At 43.1% G+C, this 12711-nt stretch overlaps 1 protein-coding gene across 1 annotated transcript in view; it reads right to left on the bottom strand.

The window, feature by feature from the left end:
* The window catches only part of ZNF423 (zinc finger protein 423), a 275029-nt gene that overhangs the window by 261915 nt on the left and 403 nt on the right, over nt 1-12711 (bottom strand). The window lies entirely within an intron of this gene.

Here is a 12711-nt window from a genome sequence, read left to right as displayed (position 1 = left end):
GGAATGCAGTTTATAGGAAAGAAGAGAATAGTACAGCTTTCCTTTCCCCAAGTTCCTTTCCTCTGCCCCATGCTCCCAGACTAGTCTGGCAGACATATGCCCCCACCCAGGGGAACCCATCCCACAGACTTGGAAACTGCCCTTGCTGTTTGGCACAGAGCTACTCACTGAAACACAGCACATCCCGAGAGACATCATCTTCAATTTGTCTCAATTGGAAATGAATGGTCTGCATTTCAGGGTGGAGTGTGTTAGAGGTGCCATACTACTCCAATCCCCTCGGGAAAAGGTAAGCCAAGCTCCCCTTAACAGCATAAACCAGACTGCTCAAGTGGGGGATGAAAGCGCAGAATGCAGTTCAGAGAGATAAGGATGAGAGAGCAGAACACATTTATACAAAAGGAGGCAGGTTGGAAAAGAAATAAGCTAATCTGTACAGAGACACATGAAGTCTAGCAGAGCTATGCAACACAAAAAGGCAGACTATATGCGTTATTATATACATTTCTAAGCAATTGTCACCGGTAGTATCTGAGCATTCTTACATAACCATAATGACTTTAAGCAAACAGCTGTTTTAAGGGTCAAGTGAAACAAAAGGGTTTAAAGTGGCATTATCCACATGGCTAGTAAAACCATATATTTTATTTCAGTAACAAAAGGCTTAAATAATTTTATTTTATACAGAGTGTTACCAGAAGAAATAGAGAATTAACTGTTGAAAATGCATGGATTCATTTGACAGGAAAGAAAAAAATGGAATTAATAAAAACCCAAACAGGATTTCAACTCTATAAGCCAGATCTGCAGGTGACATAAAGGTGTCTTACAACCCGATTACAAGCACTGTAAGTCACCTGCCAAAGAGCAGAAAAAGATGAGAGGAAGCAGGAAAAACAGTTGACTCAAAGGTGTACTCTATGGTGCCATACACACAACTTCTTATATTTTCTTCCAGACCTACATAAAAGTTACACCAACTTAGCCTTCTTCCACACCCTTACTAACATGTTTCTCAAACCGCATTTTATATCACCTGTGAATTCAGTGTTATATCTCTGAAATGCAGACGCTTCATGGCTTGCGTTAAAGAGATTTTGGTTAACACCTAGAGGATGGTAGGTATTACGTGGACAGCCAGGCAGGCCTATGTTCATATATGCAAGAGGAACACAACAAAAAAAATATTCAAAATGAAATTGAAATTTGTAAAGTTCAAAATGTGTCCCCTTTTTTCCCCAAGGTGCACAAGGAATGCAGAGTTTCACAAAGTCAGATTTATTATGTGTTTTGCTTCTCCAGTGAAAAAGAGACAGGAAAGAGGACTATTTGTACATTCAGGCTATAAACTTTCTCTATAAACAGGACACCTAATAAAATAATTTACTGGCAGTGGTCTTGCCCTGAAGCTTCTAACATGTATACTGAAGGTCAACATCCAGTATGGATTGATGATGTATACAAAGGGGAACCTGCTAGAAAACTACCATATTTACTCAATTAGAAGACAAGGGTTTAAAAAGTCCCTCACTTTACAACCAAATATGGGGTGGGGGGGAGGGAAGCTGCTGTGACTCCAGCCCCAGCTGAAGCCAGAGCTGCAGCTGCCACCTGCACTGCCCCCCCTCTCCACCCCTCTGCACGCCCCGCCACTCCTCCCCTGCAGCCCCCCAGTATCCCCCTTGGCCCCGCTTCTTCCTCTCTCTCTGCTTCTGCTGCACTTCTTATCTTTGCTCTCCACTAACAGACTCTGTCCCTGCAGCAGCCTGGGGCATGGAGCATGGCTCAAGCCTGGATCTGTACCACCGGTGCAGAGCCGGCACTGCTTTTCCAGCCAGGCCCCATAGCAGAAGTGGGGAGCCAATGCTGCACAGATGAGAGGGGTGGAGGGGCGGAGGGGCAGGCAGAGGGAGAGACTTTGGAGGGGAAATTGGAGGAACTGGCGGTGAAACCTGAGGCTGCATGTGGCAGAGGGGGAAGGGAGAATTGGGGCAGCCTGAGGAAGCGAGGTGGGGGCAGGCACAATGGGGAGTAAGTGGCGAGAGAGGCAGCAGAAGGGAAGCTGCCTGCCCACTACCACCTGCCCCCACCTCCCACTGCCTGCCACATTACTGCCCCCAACCTGCCCTACCACATTCCCCCTCTACTGCCTTCCCCACTGTCTGTCCTCCACAACCTGCATTGCTGCTCCCCTCATCACCTTTCTCCTCACACCCTGCAGTAGTGTCGGGGGTGAATTTAAGATGATCCTCCAATCATTAGATCCCATACATGGAAAATTATAATAAATCTATAAATTTTCTATGTGTAGATCTAATCATGGGGTGCCATCTTACATTCAGGATTGTCTTGTATTCAGGTAAATATGGGATTTACATAAACTTCCATGGTGTGAACAGTGGCCCAATGAGAAGAGAATGAAAGTGTGCAGCTAGAATTTGCATAAGGACAAACAGGCATGTTGTCCATTGCAGCATCACTTATGTAGGTTATAAGAGCTTCTGACTGATGTTCTGGGCCTCAGTTCAACACATCTGTTTCCCAGGACTATAACTAGCAGTAGCGCAACCATGCTGTGCTTGACAAATAACCCTAAACTACACTCTACATTGGGATGATAATTCCTTACTATAACTGCTGCTCAGTATCTCCATATTCAGTATTGATCTTTTCTGACTTACTTAGAAGGATATGGAGTATTCAATCTCGCGTGATGCTAGAAAGCAAACAAAGCAAAAGGTCAGGCCTGGTAAGGTCATGTCAATACCCCACATCCCTCCAAATTCTTTATGCTGTAAAGAGTAATTCTTAACTTCTCTCTCTTTTTCAGAATAGAACGCTAACTATTCAGGATAAGAATATACTCATACATTCATCATACCATCCCCATAAATATTTTCTTTTTATAGCTATTTGCCTGCTATGATCCCCTGTGGTCTTCTGGGCGCCAATTGTCACAAGCACTCAATACAAGAAATGATTTCCACACCTAGCCTCCTCCCACCCCAAGATTTCCTCATTATAACACCTGAAGATTCATTTTAAAGATGAAGAGTTTGGTCTTTCTGGAAATTTTTTTTTTTTTTTTTAACAAGAAATCTAATGAAAAGTGTCATAGTAATCAAAGGGATGAAAATCCATCTATTTGTGTGAACAGTGGTAATTATCACAGAAATGGATGTAAAATGATTTGATACATAGCAAATATATTCTGTAAATGTTTTATCATCTTACTGCAGAATTCAACACAGACAAGTGCAAGGTGCTGCATCTAGGGAGAAGGAACCAGCAACACACCTATAGGCTGGCAAACACCCTTCTTGTCAGCACAGTGGCAGAAAGGGATCTTGGAGTCATTGTTGACTCTAGGATGAACGTGAGCCACCAATGCGAGTAAGTGGTCAGTAAGGCTAACCGCACCTTGTCGTGTATCCACAGATGCATCACAAACAGGTCCAGGGAGGTGATACTTCCCCTCTATGCAACACTGGTCAGGCCACAGTTGGAGTAGTGCATCCAGTTCTGGGAGCCGCACTTCAAGAGGGGTGTGGCTAGCACTGAGAGGGTCCAGAGGAGGGCCACTCACATGATCAAGGGGCAGCAGGTCAGGCCCTATGAAGAGAGGCTAAAGGGCTTGAACCTATTCAGCCTCCACAAAAGAAGGTTGAGAGGGGATCTGGTGGCTGTTTACAAACTCACCGGGTGGGCCAGCAGAAATTGGGAGAGCCTTTGTTCCCCCAGGCACCATTGGGGTTACTAGGAATAACAGCCACAAATTGTTAGAAAGAAGGTTCAGGCTGGACATCAGGAAGCATTACTTCATGGTTAGGGCTGCCAGGCTCTGGAATGGGCTCCCAAGGGAGGTGGTGCTCTCTCCTACCTTGGGGGTCTTCAAGAGGAGGCTGGATAGATATTTGGGTGGGGTGTTATGACCCCAGCAATCATTCCTCCCTGGGGCAGGGGGTCGGACCTGATGATCTGTTTAGGTCTCTTCCGACCCTAAGCTGTATGATACTATGAATTCTTACAAGTGGGCTTCCCTGTACTGTGTTTAAAAAGTGCATATATGCAACAATAAGTTTCAGAAGAAGGGCAAGTTCACCACACCAAGCACTTCACTTAACATGTTCACCTTTTATAAATACCCCATTCATCACTGAAAGCTATTAATCATCACTGAAAAAAATAAATCCTCAACCAGATTTCTACACTTCAGCCTAATAAAATATACTGGGTTTTACTGCTAATCCTTCAAACTTGGACATTTTAAAAAACTGGTCAGCTATGTTTCCAGAGTAGGTAGCACAGGAAAAAGAAAAAAGAGAACGTTTTTCCTGACCAGCCATTTTAATTAGAGCTATGAGAGCTTGGAAAAACCCATCTGGTGAGTGGAGTTATTTCCCCTCTCCCTCTTAATGCTAGTCCCAAACAGAAAAAAAAATCCATATGCATAACTATGCAGAGATGTCAGGGATTTAGCTGTAACCACAGGGACTGACCATGCACCCACTGAGAGCGGCAGATCTGCAAAATGGGAGCAGGATCAGGCCCTTGCTGGTTGAACATCAAGATTTTCACAAGCTTTTCTAAGCAACTACAGGTTTTAAAGAATCGTTCACAGGAGTTCTCTTCCCTGGCAAATAGCTTGCTATGGCTCTTTCTCGTGTGTGTGGTAATACTCCCCGGGCGCTCTCATTTTAATACTGCTTTCTCCCCAGATAAAAATATACATATTCTTATTAAGAAAAAAATGTGCAGAGTATAAATTTGCATCTATGATCATTTCTGGTTCATAAGCCATATTTTAATAATAAAACAATATACTACTTGGTACTGCCTCTAAAATACTAATAGAAAGACTTTGTCTTGCTTATACACAGTCCAGTATATTTTGGCAAGGAAATGCACAAGTGGTCTGAAATATATGAGTGAAATATATAAAAAGGACAAGAAAAAGTAGGACTGAAAGACAGAAGAATATACACTGGAAATCCAGCACCTAATCCTGCATCCTTATTCATGTGAATAGTTCCACATAATTGCATGCAACTACCCATGTGAGCAAAGGCTGCAGGCCTCATCACAAGTAAATGCTACACAATTTTTTACTACCAAATTTTATTAGGGAAGTCAAGAGAAATTCTCCAATAGAGCTTTTTTCTTTCTGCTCTTGAAAGACAGGATTTGTTAGCTGCATTAAAGTGAAAGAAATTAAAATGAAGGGGAGAAAGTTTTATATATCACAATGTATTCCCCTTTCCCTCCAAAGCGTCAAATTTAATTTGAAGAAAAACCAACCCTGCCACCATAAAGTGGAAACTAATATTTTTTATGACCCCTTAACAACCTGTCCTCAGTGCTAACATACTGTAAATAAATTTCAACATCTTGTTATACATGTAGTTTATTTTAAACAAGGCTAAAAGGGGAACACACTTCTTATTGAAAACTGGTGCACATACAAAAAAAAAAGAGGGGGAAAGCTGGCTTTTAAAACATTATTCCAAAGCCCCCTTTTTTCATCATATTAAACTTCCAACCTTTCCACTGAAATAAAACATAGAAACTGTTTCCAAATATTTTATAATTCTGAATGGATTTCCCCAGTGTAGCAGTAATAATATTTTTACAGTTAAAAGATCCACTGCTTTAATAAGTGTGATTTGTGTATTTAGAAAATTCATTAGAGCAGACATTTCCAGACATTTTTGGATTTATTTATTTATTTAGTCTAATTTGGGTACACTACTTCAAAAGAACGCTTAGAGCTTCCCAGTTCCTTAGTCACTTACTAATAACATCTAATAATTAATAAAGACATGTAAATTCTTAACTCCCAGAACTATTCCAAATTTACTATCTGTGTGCTTCATGTCATGTCTCACTTATAGATATGTGTATTACATGTCCCTTCAGCATTTTATGAAACAAAGTACTTATCTTGCTCTTCCACCATGAAGCAAACATTTAGCTGCACTGTAACCAAATCAAAATTAAACTTTAACCTTGGCAAAGAATATCTTCCATGATATTTGAGACATTTTGTAATTATAATGGGGCCCTATTTTTATTCATTTTAGGTGTACAAGTTATGTAACCTAACTGTATGTGAAAATCAGGTAACTGCATGAGTAAATATATCAGTAGTGCCCCTTCATGCATGCATTTACCCAGTTACCGTGCACAACTGAACACTGCATCTTCATTCTCCACAGCTAAATAATTTGAAAGTCTTTGTATTTCAAAAACACTTAGAAGACTGAAGTAATCAAAACAGAAGTTATGGATTGGAAAAGAAAGGTCCAGTTTATGAGTAAATGTAATGCTTGGAAGAGCAAGATGAATAGCAATAGCCTGATGCAAGCATAGCATGAACAAGCACTAGGCAAACATCCTCACCCACCCTCTGAAGCCTATCAAACATCTTAATCTGATCTGCTATGTTCCCTGACATTCCTACCTTGTACTGCTCAAGGACAGAGTTTGCAAGGGAGTACTCACTATCTAAAAGGGTTTCCGCTCCTCTCAACCAGCTCTAGTTGGAGGAAATGCAGGGAGTTGTGTACAGTGAATGCTCTACTTCATCAAGCAAACAGACTATTCTTTCAGCTTTCCTCGTGATAACAACATTACTTGGTTGTATTTATTTATTTATTTATTTTGGATTCTTCTGTTGTGTGGAAAGGGAAGTTGCCAAAAAGGGGCATGTATAAGCCTGGGAAACTTTAAAACTCAGAAGGGGGTGTTGTCAATCATGCCTCACATGTCAGAGATTTCCTTTAAAAAAACTGCAACTCGCATACAACTTTTAATTTAAATTTAGTTGGACTAATACAGCTGAAATACACAGAACTAACTTTGGATAAATATGAAACATTCTAATTTCTGAAATTTAAGGAATCGGCTATCCAATTGGGCATGTGATAGTTAATTATTCTGAAAACATCCTTACAATAAAATTCCCAAATCAGACATTTAGAAGCAAGATTTCACACTTACAGTTACATAAAGCATTGTATTGTGGGTAAGGGACGTCATTCAGGCTAGACTTGTCTCTAGCCATACTTCCCACAATCTGCAAAATTCTCTGCACCAAAGCCAAAGTGGTGAAAGTTTTACAAAAAGATAAAAATATTCCTTTCAAAGCAATTAAATTTCTTCCAATCTAACCCTTACAACCAAATGCTACCCAAACAAATTTAATGAAGCAACCACTATCTTTAGCAATGACTAGTTGAAAGTAATTTTCCACCCATTAACTAGTGTGACCATGTGCCCTGCCCTGCCCTCCCCCAAGTCTGTGGCACTGCTGCAGGCAAAGCAAGAGCAGCCCCACACTGCCCCCACCCCTGCCCCCGCCCCCGCCCCTGCCCCAACCTCCGCAGCGCAGCACCTCTTCCAGGCTCTAGCTTAAGCTCAGAAGAGCAACAAGGCAGAGTATGGGGGGTGGGAATATCCCTACGGAGAACAAGAGCCCCCTTGAGCTTCCCAGTGCGATCCTGCAGCCATGCAAGCACATGGCAGGAGGGGAGGCATCCAGGCCAGGCGGGATGGAGCCAGCCAAGGCCACAGTCCCAGGGAAGAGCCCAGAGCTGCCCTCGCAAATGCGGGTCCCCAACACCTGGGTGGGTGGGAGGTACTGTACAGCTCCCTTGTCTTGACTCCACTGGGCTGCGAGCCGGCTGAGGCCACATTCCCAGGCCAGGGCAGCGGTCTGAGCCACACTGCCCCACCCACCTGGGGAAGCCCTATCCTCCCTGTGGCTCTGCATGGCTCCCTGGTCCTGCTGGGCTACAAGCCAGCCTGGGCCTCGGTCCCAGAACAGGGAAGAGGTCCAAGCCACCCTGCCCAGGAAGCCCTATCCTCACCGGGGCATCACGCAACTCCCTGGTCCCAACTCCACTGGGCTGCAAGCCAGCTGGGGCCTCAGTCCCAGGAGACATCAGGGGTACAAGCCCCCCCCCGGGAAGTCTTGTCCTCACCAAAGCACCATATAGTTCCCTGGTCCTGACTCCATTGGGTTACAAGCTGGCCAGGGCTGCAGCCCCAGGGCAGGGCAGGGCGGGGATTTGTGCTGCCCTGCCCCCACCCCCCACCCCCTCACCTGGGCTCCACAGCAACAGCGACTGCTCCCTAATCCCAACTCCACTAGGAGTCCTAGGGCAGAGCCCAGATCATGGAGCCCCCCAATAAGCGGGTTCCTGGCAGCTGGGTGGGCAGGAGGGGGGTCCCCTACTCCCCTCAGAGCAGAGGTCCAAGCTGCCCTATCCCGCCCCACCCCCTTCCTCACCTGGGCTCCACACAGTGGCAGCAGCTCCCTGGTCCTGACTCCACTGGGCTTCAAACTTGCCTCATGTGTAGCAGAGTCAGTCGTCAGGGCTAACCTCAGGAAAGGGCAACACAGGCGACCACCCAGGGCACTGTAGCCAGGGGAATGCCACCCTACACACACACGTGAGCAGACAATGCTCAGGAGGAGTGGGAAAGGGAACATAATCTGGAACATATATTTGAATATTAATCTACTGGCCAGGACTGCCTATGAAATCCAGGACTGTCCTAGAGAAACCCGGACATATGGTCTCCCCTACCCATAACTGATACATCACCAAAATTTAATTCCTCTATAATGAAGCCTGAAGAGTTCACAGATAAGCACTATTTTCCATACCAACAGGACTTCTTTGTTACTCTCCTAATTTTTGCTAGGTTTATATCAGATTACTGAGATATAAGAGTAGTAGAAAGTTATACTCTGCTATGTAGCATGGGCATAAATTTGCTAAATAAAAGCAATAAACCAAGACACACCATGACATATGAATTCTTTAAACACTAATATTTTAGTGAGAGGACTCAGGGTCTCCATTCTTTGTGTGCGATTTATAGACAGTGTAGTGTTCTAGGTAACCATTCATTTATATCACTACTGACTGTTAAAGTGAACTGTCAATAAAGTGCGTAACTTCCTATTGATTAAAACAGTGGTGTTCAACCTTTTAGCTTCGCGGACCAGATGAGTTGTGTGGGGCCCATCTTTGGGCCAGATCAGGCCCTGGGACCCATCACCACTTCCTCCCTGACCTGCATTCAAAGACAGGCCCCTGGAGGGCCAGCACCGCTCACTCGTTCCTCCCATGTACCCAGATTGCACCCTGGGGCTCGGTGTCACCCCTGCCCAGCCCTGCATGCAGGGCTCAGGGCTCCCCATGGATCCAGAGATTTGGCAGCAGGGGAACAGTGCGACTGCTCCCCTGCTGCCAAATTTCTGGAGCCATGGCGATCCACGAGCTGGACGGCACAGCACCGTGGCCTGGATCTGGCCCACAGCCCAGAGGTTGATCACCCTGGATTAAAATGTTGGCCCTGTAATCAACAAAGGCAAACATCCCCTGTGTCACATCATGCATTTTCTTTATTATAAAAATGTTAAATTACTGCTTTTCATTAAAAACACAGTTTGCTGACATGCTTTATATATCTGTAAAGTGACAGGCACAAATTTCAAGGGAAGTATACATTAAATAATCGAGCATAATACTAATAATGTTGTTATCCAATTTTACAAGGAGGTTTGAGCTCACTGTTAACTATAAGTCTGTTCCTGTGTTCACAATTCAGGGAGGCTCTTGGTTGGCAAGAATGAAGGATTCCTCCTCCATTTTATGTTCTCTCTCTTCTTTGTACGCCCTGCCATGACCCTACACACTACTAAACTTGTTGATGTGTGAATCTACAAATCCTTGTATCTGTAAAACTGTTAATTTAGGGACTAGCAGAACAACTAATATTATTCAAAATAATATTTCAAATTCAGTTCATTTTCCTGTGTGCCAAACTCACAGATCTTAGGACTTACATGAATGGTAATTTTTTTCTGGCGATCCTGAATACAAGATGCCCCCCCACAATTGTTAGATTCTATATATGGAATATTTATAAATTTGTTATAATTTTCCAGGTATAAAATTTGGAAGTTGTCTTCAATCCTCCCCACCGCCACTGCTACAGCTAGGAGAGCAGAGGCTGAGGAGAGGTCAGGTAGCCCCCTTGCCCTCTGCCCCAACCACTTTTTTCCCCTGCAGCTTTCCTGCCCCACTGCCACCTGGACTCACAACCCCCAGCTCCCCGCTGCCTCTGCCCCTCCCTCCCCACTCCTTCCAGTCTCTGCATCTTCCCCTTCCTCCCCCTCATTTTCAGATGCTGCTCAGGCCACTGCATCCCAGAGAAGAGCATGTAGAAGCTCAGCCCTTGCCTGGAGGTATAGCAGTGTCAGCACTGCCAACTGACTGGCCAGGGGAAGGACTTTCCACATGATCCATGCTCGGGAGAGACCCCAGCTTAAACCAGAGACAAGCTGCACCTGACAGTATGGAGGAGGAAAGAGGATAGGTTGGGGAGGGAGGGGGGCAGAAGCAGTGAGGGGAAATGGAGGAGGTGACAGGAGGTTTCTGTGGGTCTGGCTCTGGGTCCAGACCAGACTCAGGGCCAGAGTAAGAGCCACAGTAGCCACCTACATCTCCTACCACTTTGTATACAAATATAAGACAAGGGGCTTTTTTTCCCCATACTGGGGGGGGGGCAGGAGGGAAAGAACTCATCATATATTCAAGTAAATGTGGTAAATGTTACCGGACCAGAATTTCTTATCTACTTATATGGCAAAAGCTAATGAGAGTGCTAAAAACAAAAACAAAGGTGCACCCACTGGGATTAGTGGGATAAGCAGATGATAAAAACTATGCTACCAAGTGCAAACATAAAATCTTGTCATAAACTTGTACTGAGGGTTAATGGACCAATGTTTGACTTTTGAAAAGTGAATGCACATAAATAAGAGTTTAATTAAATAATCGCTGCAGTAAGCAAGATGTGGTGAGCTCCCACTTTCTTCCTCTCAGGCAATGTCACATTAGGTACTACCCAACTCAGTCGTCTCACTGGTAAGTAAATGTCCGTTAAGTCCCTATAGATCAATACCCAGAAGTGGCTTGCTTCCAATCTCTTATTTGCTGATCAGAACTGATAATGGCTAAATAAGCCATACAATTTTTTTTTTCACTCAGCATTAAAAAAATGTCACTTTGACTCTGGTAAGTATGCCTTGTGTTAAAGGAGAACTTTTCTGTAGGTATCATTAATCATTATTTCAGTCATAACCTCCCTCCCTGATTTTTGCTCACCAAACCATCTAAAGTATGCAAGAATGGTAAGCTTGGGATTTAATCTGTTCAGCAAGGTAAAGTGCCCTGTTTCTTAAATCCTACTTAGTTACAAATTTACGTTTTTGGCAAAAATGGACATATTATTCTGTGTTCCAGAATAATACATATAAGTAAGTTCATTTGGAAGCCGTGACCACAATGCATATTTCACTCAACTTGAGGTGCTTTAGTTCTTTCCAATACTGTAGCACACCAATAATAACTGACATGCTCTAGTGTCCTTAAAACATAAAAAGAAAGATGGTAGCATGCATACAGGATAACAGTTCCACCAACATGCAGAAGCTGCAATTGTCCAACACTCACTTAGGTGTGTGTTGAATATTTTAATGCATTTTCACTGGACAATGAATATAATAAAAATGGAGAGTAGGTCAAAAATAAATCTTCTCATACACTTGGTTATATGATCAAGTTTATAAGTTCAAGTTTATTCAAGTAAAATTTAGTGCTCATACATATTGTCCTCAATCCTTCAAGTCCTAAAAAGGTTTGATTCTGTACTTCTGAAAGGAACAGAAATTTGTTAATAAGGAAGGAACCTGGGTGAAACTAAATTCATCAGTGACTGAAAGAAAGTTTAAGTAGGTCATAAAACAGGTGTAAAAGGAAAAATAATTTAGCTTTAACAATGAGACATAAAGCACTTTAAGAAGATGTAATCTGCATGCTGAGGGAACAGAAGGGGAAAGCAGCAGTAGGAAAAAAAAACAACTAAAACAAGGGTATAAAGTAAAGCAACCCTCCGTCTTACTTTTTCTCCCCTGATTCATGATCCTTCCATAGGTAATTTGCAAAACTAATTCATGGATGAACGTGGTCCCAAACTTCAGTCATAACCAGAGGAAGACATTTTTGCTCTATGTGCTTAGATAAATCATTTTACGATAAATGTGAGTTATTTACAAGCCATGTTTAACTTGGATGCTAGGATCTCACAAGCTATAACATCAAAATCTCTGAATTTTCCAGAAGGAAAATGGATTATTAATAGTTCTATGTGTCAAAATGATTTACACTCTAATTATTTAAGGCAACAGTTTCCAAACTCTGACAGGTTGCATACCACCAATTTAAAATGAAACAGCCTTAAGTACCACCAGCAAATTTTTCATACACATAGGTAACAGACTATGTATTAAAACAACATCAAAACCTTTAATAAATGTTAAACACTGTTTTATCAGTAATGGTAGCCATATAAAGCAGTTAAAATTAAAAAATTAGATCATGATTAGTTGCACAGTTAAAAAAATTAGTTGCAATTAATTGTGATTTTAATTGAAACTCAAAATTATGTGCAGAAAAACTTAACATTATGCAGGTAATTGGTATGATTGGAGGTGAGGGTGGGGTTTGTGGGGGGTGAATTTGTGAAGATGTGGGGGGCTGTGGGTGGGTGTGTGTGGGGGGGTTGGAGCCCGGGGAGGAGGGGGTCCCCGCACGCACTGGCAGGATGCAGGGTAGTATGGGTCAGGAGTGAGGG

The sequence above is a fragment of the Alligator sinensis genome, unplaced genomic scaffold (genome assembly GCF_000455745.1).
Source record: "Alligator sinensis unplaced genomic scaffold, ASM45574v1 scaffold933_1, whole genome shotgun sequence".
NCBI lineage: Eukaryota > Metazoa > Chordata > Crocodylia > Alligatoridae > Alligator > Alligator sinensis.
Note: the sequence above shows the minus strand (reverse complement) of the source record. Positions and strands in the feature narration are given on the sequence as shown.